The sequence below is a fragment of the Nanorana parkeri genome, unplaced genomic scaffold, assembly GCF_000935625.1.
Source record: "Nanorana parkeri isolate BGI_ZX_2015 unplaced genomic scaffold, ASM93562v1 scaffold1488, whole genome shotgun sequence".
NCBI classification, from domain to species: Eukaryota; Metazoa; Chordata; class Amphibia; order Anura; family Dicroglossidae; genus Nanorana; species Nanorana parkeri.
This window is the reverse complement of record NW_017307756.1, coordinates 91,415-108,354: the sequence shown is the minus strand read 5'-3', so window position 1 is coordinate 108,354 and position 16,940 is coordinate 91,415. Positions and strand designations below refer to the sequence as shown.

General features: G+C 39.6%; 1 long non-coding RNA gene across 1 annotated transcript; it reads left to right on the top strand.

Annotated features, from left to right (window-relative positions):
• The first annotated feature begins 5,570 nt into the window (after positions 1 to 5,570).
• LOC108798493 lies at positions 5,571 to 12,514 on the top strand. Its single transcript, XR_001941953.1, has 3 exons — positions 5,571 to 5,590; positions 9,681 to 9,783; positions 12,481 to 12,514. It is a non-coding gene; the product is annotated as an uncharacterized LOC108798493 (long non-coding RNA).
• Positions 12,515 to 16,940: the final 4,426 nt, after the last annotated feature.

The following is a 16,940-nucleotide window of genomic DNA, read 5'->3' as shown; positions in this document are numbered from 1 at the left end:
ATATATATATCTATATATAACTATATAGATATATATAGATAGATATATTTATTTCCTCATTTAAGTGCATGACTTTAAAAAAAAATTAAATATGAAATATTGCACATATTAACCAGCAGGTGGGGTTTTATGCAATAGTAGGAAAACAAGAACACCTTGTTTTGTAACAGGTGTGCTAAAAATAGACCTGATTGGTAGTTTTTCTCTCTTTCCTTCTTGTAGCAGTAATGGTAACTTCTTTCCAAGTCAATTCATGTAGCCTGCTACAAAGCATCAAGAAAGTAATGGGGTTTCATACTTGACAGTCCAGCATGCTTTGCCTCGTACTGAATGACATGGAAGCATACAGCAATGCATATTTGTAAAATAAACATAATAAATATTTTTTGTTAATTAAAATAATTTAAAAAAAATATTGACAGAAAAGCATTATAGTTTCCCTTTAAACTGAATTTCGACCAAAACAAGATTCAGCTGGACATCCATACAGTTGTTTGTTATTCTTAGAATTCCCAGTATTGAAAAGGAAATGAGAAAAAAGTCTGGGGGAGTTAAAATTCAAACATTTGGTTTACTGGAAACAGTTATCGCTTCACAGTGACATAACAGTACAGAGCTCAAATAACACAACCGAGAGCCAACAATTTCTGGAACTGAAGGAACATTCTGTGATGGCTCAGAAGAAAAAGCTACTGAAACATTAAGACAGACAACCACTAAGGGGCTTGAAAAAGTCGAATGGCACAGTCAGTTAACTCTCCTTAGTGTATAATGCATATAAGCAGCAAGCAGTCTTAAAGTGTATGTAAATCCAAATTGTTTTTTAGTTCTGCGTAGAGTGGGTAAGGGTTAGTCTCTGTCAAGCTCTGTCAAGGAAAATAGACCTAAGTCAGCTTTGTTACTGTCACTGTCCCCTCTAAAGTTGTCAGGAAGTTATAGTATAAACCTCTGGAATAAGAATCAGAAGATTGTAGGTGTTCTTTTTGAAGGACTGCACATTTTTTTATGATAAAGGAAACCTGTCAGGTCATCTTACATTTTTTGTCCTGATACCGGTTGGTATCAGGTGGGTCTTTGGGTGCAGAGAAAAGGATTTAATGAATAAAAAAGATACTTAGAGGTTCTATAGCTGTAATCTAAGTTATACAATTTATGGCTTAACAGGTTCACTTTAGCTTTTTCATTTCCAGATGGCTGTGAGCAGAGAGATATTATTCATAGTACATAGCATAACAGTTTATAACTAATCAACTGAAATAAAGTTATGGCTGCATTCATATTGGCAGCAGCGATACAATGAGGCTTTTTTTTTTATAACATTATTAAAATAACATTTCATTTAAAGGAGAACTATGAGGTGAGTGCTTTTCACTCGCCTCATAGTTCTAGCTGACCTGTGACAATGAGACTGTCACAGGTTGGCTCAGTAGATCGGGAGGTGAGCGAACACATACCAGCGTTCGCTCACCTTTCGATCCTGTCACAGCTCTCTGCCGTGACAGGGGAGGGGCTGGATTCCCCCCTCCCCGCTCCAATCCGCCAGCGCTGACTGGCGGAACGGACTGGGGAGGGGGCGGATACAGCTGGTTCTGCCTCTAGATAGGCAGAGCCAGCTGTCACTCACGCAGCTGGGCGGATCCAGACATAATGTCGGGATCCGCTTCAGCGTCTCAGATATACTGTGGCGTCTCAGTATACCGTGAGCTGTAGCTCGCGGTATACTGAGCTTAGGGTGACGGGAGGACGCTAGTTTGTGTCCTCCCGTTACCCTAAGGAGAACTATGGGGAAAAGCCTTAACCCCATAGTTCTCCTTTAAGTTCTCTGGGCACAGTACGGTATTATGCACGGTATGTTGTACCGCATCACAGCCCACTGCACTGAAAAAAACAAACTTTCTTTTTCAGTGCACACCACCAGATTGCACAGTGTTGCGATGGTGTGAACTGTGCTCATCCGTGACAAGGCATATTGCCTTGTCTTGCATTGGGGCTGTGCTGGAAAAAATGACCAGAGCAGCCCCAACACACATGGTGTGAATCAAGCCTAGAGGCTACTCCATACTTTGACATATATTTCAAACTTGTGCCCAGATAAATCTACTCATATACTCACTGTAACACATGTAGTATGTTGTTTACTATAGTACATCCTGTATGTTATTCATGCATCTCATATATGCACTATGATACCTAAATCATCTGATATGAAATAATTTCAGAGATAGACATTTATAATTGAATAACACGCATACTGTATATCTTACGTGGAAACATTTGTTCATATATGGTGGAAAATGAGCATGATGAGGAAATCTGAAGGCTAATGCAAGTAGAAAACAGACAAATGTTTTTGTAGGATGGGACTTACTTTCAAAACCTTACATATTTTGCACTGACCTCACAAACCTCATGTTAAATGTTTTAGGAATTCCATTAACAAGACTTTAACTGTATAACAAGGTTTAAAGACTGTGCTGTGTTCTTAGCAAAATCAATACACACAGTATTCACAAATCCATAACTTGTCAAGAGAGGGTACATTTTCTGGGCTAATTTAACAAATATATATATAAGTTAAAAAAAGGTCAAAGTTAAAGAATTACATATTTATTGTAGATGAACCACTATTCCGTTTTTAGAAATTTTACAGGGTAACACTACCCAAGGTTTTCAGTTGGAGCAGGTTTATTTGAAAACAATATTGTCTGTCTCTGTTCTGTTAGTACCAGATTGGACCCCCTTTTGCCTTCTGAACTGCCTTCATTCTTTGTGGCATAGATTCAACAAGGTGTTGGAAACATTTCTCAGAGATTTTGGTCCATATTGATATGATAGCATCACGGGCCCAAAGTGTGCCAAGAAAATATCCCCCACACCATTACACCACCACCAGCCTGAACCATTGATACAAGGCAGGATAGATCCATGCTTTCATGTTGTTTATGCCAAATTCTGATCCTACTATCTGAATGTCGCAGCTGAAATAGATACTCATCAGACCTGGCAATGTTTTTCCAATCTTCTATTGTCCAATTTTGGTGAGCCTGTGTGAAATGTAGCCTCCGTTTCATGTTCTTAGCTGAAGGGAGTGGTACCCGGTGTTGTCTTCTGCTGCTGTAGCCCATCTGGTTCAAGGTTCAATGTGTTGTGCGTTTAGAGATGGTATTCTGCATACCTTGGTTGTAACTAGTGGTTATTTGAGTTACTGTTGCCTTTCTATCATCCCGAACCAGTCTTCCCATTCTTCTCTGACCTCTGATATCAGCAAGGCATTTTCGTCCACACAACTGCCGCTCACTGGATATTTTCTCTTTTTCTGACCATTCTCTGTAAAACTTAGAGATGGTTGTTCGTGAAATTTTGAAATACTCAGACCAGCCGCCTGGCACCAACAACCATGCCATGTTCAAAGTCACTTAAATCCCCTTTCTTCCGCATTCTGATCCTTGTTTTGAACTTCAAGCAAGTCGTCTTCACCACATCTAGATGCCTAAATGCATTGAGTTGCTGCCATGTGATTGGCTGATTAGCAATTTGTGTTACCAAGAAATTGAATAGGTGTACCTAATAAAGTGGCCGGAGAGTGCATATAAATGATCCCTGGCAGGGCCACAGGGATTGTGTAATACACAGTAGTAGCCACAGCTACTGTAGTGTATCCCAGCATCTTCCCAATAAAGGATCATCTGCTGTGCTAAACAACTTCCTGTGCTTTTAAAACATAGTGGGTTGCTCTCTCAGTACAATGACCATTCAGAGGACATCTGGTATATGTTCTAATGTGTTCTCTGAATAAATGAAGGGCAGTGACATCAGCGCACTAACCTTTTTTTTGCTGCCTGTGAACTCCTAGTGGATGAATTCCCTTTAACTTTCTGTCCAGCTGTCGGGTATTAACCCCTTCATGACTGAGCTAGTTTTCTTTATATATAATTTTTATTTTCCTAATTTTGTTTTACACTTTAGTTTTTTTTTTACACTTTGTAAAAAAAACCCTTTTTTTGTCAGTTTATATCAAGCAGTCACTATGACTGCTTGATAAATTAACTTTTTTTTCTCCTTTCTATTATTAGGCTGCTCCAAACATAGGAACAGCTAATGATAACCTTAGAGACTGATCCTGACTTTAGTCAGATTCAGAGCTCACTAAAAGCTCTTTGATCGTGCCTAGACGATCAGAACTGATACATTTCACTCAAAAGAGATACATTGTATCTTTTTTGAGTGAAATGTATCTAAACATCGGGCTCTCGAATTGTCAAAACAAATAGCAGAGAGGTAAGTCACCGCTACCTCTCTGCTATTTTCAGCTGTCAAATACGGGATTGCTAATAGCGGTCCTCTATTTGCATGTAACGACTTCATTCTTTCATTAATGAAAGGAAGACGCTTTTACAAAAAGCTTAATTATTTCATTAATGAATGCCTCAACACTGAGGTATTCATTAATGACTGGTAACCGCTGAGAATCAGCGGTTACCGGCATTACAAAGCCTGATATAACTCGTCACGTACAGTGTACGTGGCCAGTCATATAGGCACTTTGTGACAGGACGTACAGTGTACGTCTTCCATCACGAAGGGGTTAAACAAAACCAGAAGAGAAGAGAATTCTATTCTTTGGGGACACACAACATTTTAAGACAAAAAATACTTAAAAGGGACAGACCCTGGAGGTGTTGCCTTGGAAGGAGTGCCTCAATGATTCTGGAATTCATAAGAAAAATGTATTTAATCTTTGAGAAGCCAGCATGTTTCAGGGAGCTATATGTCACCCCCCCCCCCTCATCAGGGCTTAAAACACTAATGGACTTTGGAGAATTAAAAACACGTTGGTGGAGCATCTTTTATTAGAGCGTCCCATTGGTTTTAGCCCTGATAAAATGGGTGTCATAAAGCCCCCGAAATGTGTTGACTTTTCACTTTGGATATTTTAGGAATAAATAAATGACCCTTTTGGACTCTGGAACCATTGGCGTGGTGCTCCTGGATTCCCCTTAAGACACGTTTCGAAGGTCCTTGTATGTTTTAAGAGCTGCCAAGCCAGAGTCACTGCATTCTACACTATTGACTTTACGTTGTTACCATGCTGCCATTTTTGGATCTTTTGGAAGCATGCAACTTCTCAAGATTTTACCCAGACAAAGGTTCTAAACCTTTCCTATCCATCCTAAAACTAAAAAAAATCTCTGCTTCAGTTGCACTTCAATAACCTACCACATAATTGACTGGGGGTGCTGAATAGTCTTCAGGGGTGTTTGAAAGCACCTCACTCCGCAGCCCATATATCCAAGACTTAATTTATTTTGTTTTTATTACTGTAATATTTACAAATCATGCGTTTCTGCAGAACACTTAAAGCTGATAAATGATATAACTAAATAAATACACAGTTAAATGGTGTAGCTGGTCAGGAATGTGGAAACGTTGGCAAGTAAAAAAAAGTAACATAGTCTGGACAGATGTTAGTGGTTCAGCATTTGCTTACATTCCTGTCCAGTCCTGTGTAATATCCACAAACAGCCTCAAGACATATAAATAACACATCCAAAGTTCACTGTGCTCAGTATCTGAAGAATCTCTCAGGATGGTAAGTTCTTGCTCTCTCTCTTCTAAATATGAATGAAAGAACATAACAGTGTATAATATTTATTATAATTAATAACCCTCCTTACCATCTTGTCTTGAATTGTATTGTGATTATAATGTCTTCCTTATATTGTAAAGCGCTGCGCAAACTGTTGGCGCTATATAAATCATGTATAATAATAATACTAATTCCACCTTAACAAATTACTTTCAGGACTTCCATAGGTCAACAATTTCCACTACTCAGAGAGGTGATTCACATGTTAAAGCAATGGAACATTTGCATACTGGTTCATATTTTCAAAACAATATATTACAGTATTATTTGTTACAAAGCAAACAACCTATAATATATTACTAGTTATTATACAACCATTATTAACTTTAACTAAAATGCTTACTACAATACATAATTGTATATAAATGCTTTGTTTTCTGTTTTTTTATTTATGTATTTTAACTGATTTCTTTTTGTATTGAGAGTACCCCATTATGATACCCAATACCTAATAATATCCAATATTGTTAACCATCAGTGTATGTAAATAGAGGACGCAGCTAAGGCTCAGAACTCACATTGGTTATATAGAGTTCGGGAAACAAATAACTGTCAGATAATAATAACAGTTAAAGGAGAACTATGGGGTTAAGGCTTTTGTAAAACAGAAGTATACATTGAGATATATTAAACTTCCCAATGAGACCAATTTCCTAAATTACATTTAAAAAAAATGCTATAATTATAAGGCTTATAATAATTTCTGGTAAATGTATTTATTTTTTCGTTAGCAGGTTTAAAAATGGACTTGTAAATAATTCTTTATGTGCACATTTCATCTTATCAGTTTCAGTGACTTTCAATATGTAGGAAGTGAATGAATAATTCATCAGGGTTAATTTACTAAGAAAGAAGAAGCTGTTCACTTTTTATTTAGTTTACCTTATTTACTAAACTAAGTGAAAACTCACTTTGTAAAGTGAATCTGCTCCTCTCCTGAAATCAACCCCAATGTTCACTTTGTAAAGTGAATTGCACATGACTGGGTATTTAAAGTGAACACAGGTTCAATGTATACATTAACATTCACTTCATTCATTGAACATTCATTTACTCCCATTGGTATAGCTATCCTACTCCCTTACACACTGTAAACTATTGACCACTGTTCTAGGCTACAGTAATTTAGTCAAAGATCAGGCACTGTGTTATATATTGGTGACTTTGTCATACTGAGCTGTATTGACTTCTTTGTTCAGTGAGCAATACTTTAGAAATGTAGCATTTTCAAGCAAAATAAGTACAGTGATATTTGTGCAACAATAGCACGTTGGCATTAGATTCTATCAGCAAGAACTATGCTAATTACTTAATTACGCACCTGACTTCAACTTAATGCACTATAACGGTAATAGAGAGTACGAGAGGATGAAAGATTGCAAAACATATTCAGGAAGAGACTGGGTTAACGTTTGGTGATGGCTTTATTTCAGACCTCAGAGAGGATGATAACAGGAAGGAAGATATCATCCACATAATAAAGATGCACAAGTACAGCACTGATAAAAAGGCTGCATTCTGTGTCTAGCCAAAAGCCAGACACCAGTGACATCCCAGAGAATACAGCCTATCCATTTATTAGAGACTGGCAACACAGATAAGAAAGCAGCCTACCTATTAGACACCAGTGACACCACTGAGAATGCATCCTATATATTCACCAGAATCTGGTGACATCACTGTTTACTAGAATGCAGTGTATCCATTCACTAGAGATCAGTGACATCCCTAATAATGCAGCCTGCCCATTCACTAGAGATCAGTAACATCCCTAATAATGCAGCCTGTCCATTCCCTAGAGACAAGTGACATGCCTAATAATGCAGTGTATCCATTCACTAGAGACCAGTGAGATCCCTAATGATGCAGTGTATCCATTCACTGGAGACCAGTGACATCCCTAATGATGCGGCCTGTCCATTCACTAGGGACCAGTGACATCCCTAATGATGCAGCCTATCCATTCACTAGAGACCAGTGAGATCCCTAATAATGCAGCCTGTCCATTCACTAGAGAGAAGTGACATGCCTAATAATGCAGTGTATCCATTCACTAGAGACCAGTGACATGCCTTAAAATGCAGTGTATCCATTCACTAGAGACCAGTGAGATCCCTAATGATGCAGCCTGTCCATTCACTAGAGACCAGTGAGATCCCTAATAATGCAATGTATTCATTCACTAGAGACCAGTGAGATCCCTAATGATGCAGTGTATCCATTCCTTAGAGACCAGTGAGATCCCTAATGATGCAGCCTGTTCATTCACTAGAGACCAGTGAGATCCCTAATAATGCAATGTATCCATTCACTAGAGACCAGTGAGATACCTAATAATGCAGTGTATCCATTCACTAGAGACCAATGACATCCCTAATAATGCAATGTATCCATTCACTAGAGACCAGTGACATCCCTAATGATGCAGCCTGTCCATTTACTAGAGACCAGTGACATCCCTAATGATGCAGCCTCTCCATTCCCTAGAGACAAGTGACATGCCTAATAATGCAGTGTATCCATTCACTAGAGACCAGTGAGATCCCTAATGATGCAGCCTGTCCATTCACTAGAGACCAGTGACATCCCTAATAATGCAGTATATACATTCACTAGAGACCAGTGACATCCCTAATAATGCAGCCTGTCCATTCACTAGAAACCAGTGACATCCCTAACCCCTTCATGACTGAGGCCCTTTTCGGCTCTACAAATTTAAACAGACTCCCGGCGGCAAAAGTCGCCGGGAGTCTGTTTAAACAGCCCCAATGCTGGCGACGTACACTGTACGTCGTCAGTCACGAAGGGGCTAATAATGCAGCCTGTCCATTCACTAGAGACCAGTGACATCCCTAATAATGCAGTGTATCCATTCAATAGAGACCGGTGACATCCTTAATAATACAACCTGTCCGTTCACTAGAGACAGTGTCATCCCTAATAATGCAGTATGTCCATTCACTAGAGACCAGTGACATCACTAAGAAACTAGTGTAACTATTTACTAGAGAGCAGTGACATTACTGAGAATGCAATTATCCACTCACTAAAGACCTATTACATCCACTAGAGACCAGTAACATCACTGACAATGCAACATAGCTGTGCACTATAGACCATAGACATCACTAACACTGCTGTCTGTCTCTTCACTGGAGACCAGTGACATCAATGAGAAGGGAACCTGTCCATTCCTTAAGACCATTTACATCCCTGAGGAAGTGGCCTGTCCCTTCACTGTAGACCAGTACCATCACTGAGAATGCAGCCTATCCATACATTTGTGTCATGCAAGCCTGCTAGTAATTTTAGCTTAGGCATTTATTAAAAGACTGGTGACAAGACATATTTACTAGAAACCAGTGACACAATGATGCATTCATTATATTTCTTTTATAATTGTATAGTATTTATACATCCCAAATGTTTTCATAGGATTGCAACAAAAACAATACAAATCACAGAAAATGTCCATGACAGAATTGAGACTTAACAAATCCATGTGCAGTATTAAGTAAAATCCATAGTGGTAGCTGATTATGGATACAGGTGAGCAGTCATAAGACCAGTACCATTCCTTGTTTCTGTATATCAGTACAATGGCAGTTATAGGCACTATGATTTTTTTCATTCTGTTAAATATCCTTAGAAATAGTTTTTCTGTATTATTGCTGGGTTGTGGGGGGTGTGGCTAACCCATGAGTGAGTGAGGATGTGTGTGCTCTGAGCTCCTGCACCTGCTACATCCACATCAACTAGCCAGTGCCTTGTAGATCCTGTAGCTGCCTTGGTCGGACTAATCAGCGGTCGTCTTTCCCTGTACCCCTACGTCTCTTGTCCCCCCTTTTACCTTGGATATCGTATGTAATGTGATTGTCTTAATGTATGCTTACTGTATTGTATGTGTGTTTTTTGTTATATTTTGAAAATCTTTAATAAACATTTAATATGAAAAAAAAAAGAAATAGTTTTTCTACTGAAATCACATTGTAAACAACTAACCAAAACCTATTTTTTCTTACAAACCTTTCAGAAATATCTTGTGGCTATTGTATTTCTTGCTGGTGCCTATTTGGTAGTGTGTGAAGCAGCCTGTTATTTCCAGCTACCTGAAGCAGGTGACCAGCCACCAAAGGGTGAGTTAATGTTTTTTCATGCCATAGTAAAGTTAAAAGCTTTGGAAACTATGCTACCTGATCATAAAATACATACGACTAATAGCAGAACAGAGGTTGCAGCTGCATTTAAATTCTCAAGGTTGTATGGCATCCAAGCTGCAAACTCTACTGTTTTCAGGGTCATCAGACTTTGGTTGACCTCCATTATCCTCAGAAGTCTCCCCAAACAGAGGAAGAGGAGAGGACGCATCCTGAGTATCTATGTCATAATATCACTGCACTTTCTATCCAAACAGAGCAGTACAAACCTTAGTATGTGGTACAGAGTGCTTAAGTCACTCATGATCACCATATACAGTATAGTTAGAATAAAAGTTTTACAAGTGAGTACTGAGTCCTAGAAGACAGGCTCTGTTATTGATATCAAGTCCATATGCAGTTCTAGTTTTAATGCTGGGGTTTTCATGGCTCAGTTTGGATTCAGTATTAGATAGGTTGCAGCAGCTTTCTGCCCTGCAAATGGTATATAATTAGCATTTTTCTTGCAAGTGAATATGAGAACTGTTCTACTATTGTTATGATCATTGCACTTGTCTGTAATAGCATCACTGCAACAACTCACTCAGTCAGCAGAAGTAAATGAACCTTCTTGGTAGACAAAGGTATCTACGAGAAAGTTGCCCTCAGTATGGACAATCACTGGGAAGGATCACTGCAAAAACTAGAGCAAAATAAATATAAATGGGTTGATTTACTAAAGGCTGTACACTATGCAATGGAATTTTCATTTAACTTAGTGAATGAGGTAAAGTTCTGCTGAATTCCATCATTTGCAAGCAAAAATACCCTGTTTTTTTCCCCGTTGCACACTAATGTGTCACTACAGGGGGGGCAATTGCCCCCCTGCAGCTCTCTAATCGAGAGGCAGCTCGCTCCCAACTAATCAGGAGCATAAAATAAACTAGACCAGTGGACTAGCCACCAGTGACCTCAATGCCATTCCAGCCTGTCCATTTATTAGAGAACAAATTATGGATCTATATAAAAAAGGTTCAGTGTACTAGACACCGGTGGCATCAATGTTAATGCAGCCTGTCCATTCATTAAAGACCTAATCACGGGTATATATGAATGTGGCTCAGTGAATTAGACACCAGTGGCATCAATACCAATGCAGTCTGTCATGAAACTAGTGAAGTGGACTAGACACCAGTTACATCAATGTGAATGCAGCCTGCCCATTCACTAGAGACCAATGACATCACTGAGACAGGTGCATGTCCATTCCTTAGAGATCATTTACATTCCTAAGAAATCAGCCTGTCTGTTCACTGGAGCCCAGTGAACTGGAGGGCCGAATTCTACAATAATCTCCTTGAATATTGACCTATAAGCTCGTTTGTCAACCAGTGGTACCCCTGGGAGTATGTCCAACCGTGTCAGGGGGGCAATTCAGTTGTAAATGAATAACAGGTAACGATATATCTTATAGGGAAACAGTATTATCATTATTATTATTATTATGATCAGAGGTGCACCAAAATGAAAATTTTGAAACCAAAAATAAAAAAATGTTAGGCCAAAACCGCAAAAAAAATTCTAAAATTTTTCAATTTTTTAAAATATTGTAATTTTATTCATTTTTATTAACTTTATAATTTTCTTATATTTTATTTATTTTATGCTTATTAAATATTTTTATTTTTGTAACTTTACTGCTGGGGGCTTTGGTGAAATATCAGGGGTCTAATATACCCTGATATTTCCCTTTTAAAATAGGAAAAGAGATTGAGTCCTACATCTCTTTTTCTGCAGCCCCTGTTATAATGAACAGGAATGCTCTATACGGAGTGTTCTTGTTTATTCATAAAGTGTAGATATAGTATGTTTACTATGCACATAATTATGAATGAACAGGAAGTGATGTAATGATGAAGTGATCATACTATGTACAGTTATTTACAACCAGTCAGCAATCACTGATCGCTGATTGCTTGTACCGTTCTCCATCCTGACTCACTGCCGCAGCTGAGCCGGCGGTGCCGGGAGGAGAGCTCGGTCTATTTTGACAGCTGACTCCTCCCCCTCACCGCCGGATCGGGCTCTAGTCGCATGGCTGTCTCCTCCCCCCCACCCCGCTTTCCATCCTGATACTTATCAGGACTTTATTACAATATCCATTGTAATAAAGAACTTTATAATTTGATAAGATTGTGACACCAGTCACAACGCAAGCATTGCATCCAGGCACAACCTTAATGTTTCAGGCAAATTAAGTTAAAAGAATAATAACATAACCCCATAACCAATACCCAAATCATCTCTCTTCATTGTAGAGGTATATACACATAAAAGTAAAGTTAAAGCAATGAGGTTTAAAAACATTCTGTGTCTAAGAACATCTAATCATACAGATAACACAAATTCATTTCCAGTTCTCCTCCAGAGAGTAGGGCAAATGTTTGTACTGTCCTTGTTATCAGAAGGTAAGAAAGTTCCTATCTTGGTCCATCCAGTATATTTATGTCCTATTAGTGCAGTGTTTTGTACTAACCACTATCGGGCATAGTAGAGGGCAGATATATATTTAAGAGACGAAGCTTTCAGTCTTGATCATTGCAGATATGCCAAGGATAGGAGTTCAACTGCAACAGCCAAAAGCTTTCAGCTTTAAGATCTAAGTATATTGGGTAATAGTTTTCTTATTTTTTACAGGATGTCTCTATAAGGGAAAATTACATCCATTCGGTAAATCATGGAGGACAAAGAACTGTTTGGACTGTAGTTGTGGCAAAGATGGAGGAATGAAATGCTGTGACGCGTATGTTAATATTTTTAGCATTCAAATAGATTTATTGTTTGTTAATAATTTCTTCCAACCCCCTTTAGAGATAGGCTTTATGTAATTTTGTTTTCGTCGGCGGACCCTCGCCATGCTCACGTGCAGTGCAGGGCTATTGGTCCTGTATTGTACTTGATGACATCAATGTTTGACTGCTGGCAGAAATGTTTTAGAGAAGAGGCTTCAGGGGACCTGTCGCACAGCATAGAAGATGCCAGATAGAGATAAGATTAAGGTAAGTATTACATCTTGTTCCTCTACGCTTAGACTTAATGGGGCGAATTTATCAAAACTGAAGCAGACAAAATCTGGAGCAGATTTGCACTGCAACCAATCAGCCTCTCTGTCTCGTTTTCAAATCTTGCCTAAACAAACTGAAGAGAGATGCTGATTGGTTTCCATGAGCAACTGCTCCAGAATTTGTCTACTCCAGTTTTGATAAATTCCCCCCAATGTTTGGGGTTTTTTCTTCCTAGAGTGGGACTTTTTTCAAAGTTGTTCCATTTTTTTTATTTTAACTTGTGCCTGTGTGTCACTATGTACATCCAATCCATACTCTATGTATCAATACTCTATTAAAGTGGAACTAAACAAATATTGCAAGCAGGCAGGCATATTTTTGCAGAACAGACAGGCTATGCCTCTTCTGCAATAAAACTAACTTACCTGCCTGTTTTATAATCTTCTTCAGAATGTACACTGAGCTGAGCATGCACAGCTCATTGTACATTCTCAGCGCACCTCAGTGTTGGGGTGAATTTCTGTGCACTTGCACATGAGTTCATTTAACCCCTGCTGTTCATTTAACCCCTGCTGGCCAATCAAGATGGCCAAAGCCCCGACCCCAGGAGAAGATGTCAGCATGTGTGAGGGCAGGTAAGTTCCACTTTAGGTTAGATTCTACATAACATTTCGTTTGCATGCCTCGCTCTTGTGCTGCACAATTACTTTTACCATGTCTAGCAGTGTCCATTGGAGTAGTAGGTGTAACCGATAAATTGTTTTTTCCAGTTATACAAGACCTGTTACCTACGACGAGGGCTGCATATTCAAATTTGACAGGAAGGCCTGCAAATACATCCTAATACCAAATGAGGATCCAGAAAAACAATGCAATGAATATGCCATGGTGGGCTAAACACATTTTGCCCGAACTGAATGCAGTTTTTTTTCTTGAAATGTAGAATTATTGTACCTAGTGGGGAGCATGTAAAATAAACATATACATTTAAAAAAAGAAACTGGAAAACATTAACAATTCTCTTTATTTAATGCCACACAAATAAAAATGTACTATATACCATATAACTAATTCTGTGTATTCAGTCATGATAAATCTACTTGTTATAGAAGTTATGTACATTTTTTGTATTATTGTTTATTTATTTTGGTCAAATTTTTTATTAGGTAAACAATACTTATCACATATTAGTATTTTGTATTCCTATTTTCTGCCAGAAGGTGCAGGCTTAGGCTTCTTTTCCTGTTTTCTCTGTTTCTCCTTACCACCTGTAAAAAGTCTGCTGTTGACAGAACTCCATAGCTGAAGCTGAAACTCACACACACAATTGATTCACAGCAGGGACTTGTCCACCTCACCCCCTCCTCTAAATGCCTGTCTAAGACTTCAATATGTCTAGCTATGATCTCTCTAGCTAACACATGGTATCCTTACTTATAGAAGATGTCCAGGAAAACTTTTTATTAACCCTGGCAGTGGACTGCCAGGGTTAAATTTGTGTTTAAGGACAAAAATAACAAACGTATACTCACCCTGGCCAGCTGTCACAGCGCTCCCTCAAGCCTGTACCCTCTGCAGCAGCATTGGGATCTTCCTCAGCATCCTCACGTCTATACATTGTGTATAGATGTGATGATTTATTGAACCTTAGACCGCTGCAGAGAAGGGGAGAGACACTGGAGGGAAGAGGCCTCCAGTGTAAGAAGAGGCCAGCTCAGAGCTTCCGGTAAGTTTTATTTTTTTTTAACCTAGATACAAAAGAGCACCTAACTCTTGTAGCCCCACAATAAGGATTCATTTTAAAAAATCCTGTTCTTCTTTAAGTATGAAATAAAGGCATACTGTGAGTGTAGGGTGTCACCACAGTGCCTTGCACCATGTGTAATGATGCAGAGAGTGGTGCTGACATCATTATGACGTCATCATTACTCTCTGCATCATTGAGGGCTGCCCAAAAAAAGCAAATGGCAAACACATTCATCAATTCATTACCAGATTTTGTGGCGAGTTTTCGTTGGGTGCGGACTGTCATCGTGTGGCGGGACTTTTTTATTTCGGCGGGTCCGCGGGCATCGTGCATCGTGATTGACTCTGGATTACATCGATGGAGCCATTTAAAAAAAATAAAATAATTAAAGGAATAGTAAAATATTTATTGTTTTTTTTCAATTAAAGGATTTTTTTCTAAAAGTGTGGTTTGTTTATTTACTTTAAATGTAACCCTTTTAGTGAAGGAGTAGGGGGAGTACCCCTTACTCATTCACAAGGGGGGACGGCATCTGGGCTTAATTAAAGGGATACCCCAATGCAAATAAGCCCCATTGCACACTGACCGCCACAACCACAGGGTCAGGGTTGTGGGGAAGAGGCCCTTGTCCCCATTGGCATGGGGACACCCTCCCAATGCTGAGGGCTTGTGGCCTGGTAAAGCGCAGGCCACAAGCCCTGCGGGCCTCTGCTCGGATCCGGGCCTCTGCTCAGATCAAGGGTCTGGTAGGAATGTTAGGGGGACCCCACGGTTTTTTTCCCCCCATTTTTTGGGGGCTGTTGGAAATTCCTACCAGACTTAAAAGGCCTGGTATGGATTTTGAGGGGAACCCCAGGCACTTTTTTTTTGTTTTAATTGGGGGTGTTCTCTCCTAACATTCCTATTAACATTAAAGATAATCTGTATTTAGTACCAAACAAATAATGATATACCATATAATTAATTGGAGAAAAGTTAACATCTTTCCCAACTATTATTTTTTTAAATAATAAGTGTTTATTAAAGGTTTTAATACAGGTAACATAAAAGACAGGCAAACATGGGGATCAACGCAGTACCGGAGTATGCAGTTACATTCCATCATGAGACACAAGCATATAAACATGCATATAGATGTACACAGCCCAAGTACCAATCACATACAGCGGTAAATACGAAGATCAAATCATGCAGTGAAGGGCAAGTGTCGTGTTTCTAGAACAGCTGTGTGCGTCTCAATCAGGAGATATAAAGGTAGGTGATAGGACCGCATTGTCTCCCATCTGGCCAGACAACACTGAAGAGGGACGAAAAGGAAGGAAGCACATAGAGAACACACGACCCAAGGGACAAAACAATATGGAAGGGGGATGCCTCCCAACTATTATTTTAGGCAAAATAGTGTTGGTGTTATGGCAGGAGCAAAAGTATCACGTTTATCTTACACTGGAGCAATATTCTGTTTGAGCATAGAAGTAGTTCCATTCTAAGTGACTTTAACGCAACCCTATACTGCAAATAATCAAAGTAACCATTAAAACCCAGCTCCAGGTGAAGCATCCCCTCCTTCACATTTCCTGATCTTACCCCCTTTTCATTGAATCGACCCCTTTCTTTCCACTTTTTCTTCCTCCAGCTGTTGGCGGTCCTCTATGCTGTATGTATTGATGGGGGTGACATTCTTTGCAGCGTTCTCCTGTGCACCCAGGTCAGCGTGATAAGGCACTTCTATGGGGTAGGTCCATTATATCATAGGCTTACAGGGCACTGGACGTCACTAAAACCAAAAGAGGAATGTTGCAGGAATGAGTCTGTGAAGACGTTGAGCTTTAAGTTTTAAACAATAAACATTAACACAACCTTTTGCCTGGCCCAAGCACTGTCATGGTGGGCCTAGCCATGCACAAATATGGTATATCCCAATCCAAATACTAATTGTTATTTGTAGGGATGTTCAGATAACAAGTACTGTACTTGGTACAAGGTAAAGGTAAGGAGGGAGAGGGGCAAGGGGGTTAGTAGTTGGTAATGACAGACACTGACCGACTGTGCGTCCACGGCAGTGGGTTGAAAGTTGGGAAGGAGGAGAGACAGAGGCCGACATTGGGAGGGGGGGGGGGGGGGGGGGGGGGGAGACCCGGCCCAGCAAATAATGGCGTTCTGCTTGGCACAGGTACATCATTGATCCCCATGGGCGGTACATTTGGTAAGCTGTAATCAATGTATGCAGCAAAGTGTGGGCAGGCTGGACTGTGCTAGGTGACTATGCTGGTCCTGAGGTATGCTTTCATATGTGAACTACTGATGACCAGAGAGCAGGGGGGGGGGGGGGGGGAGGTGTGGGA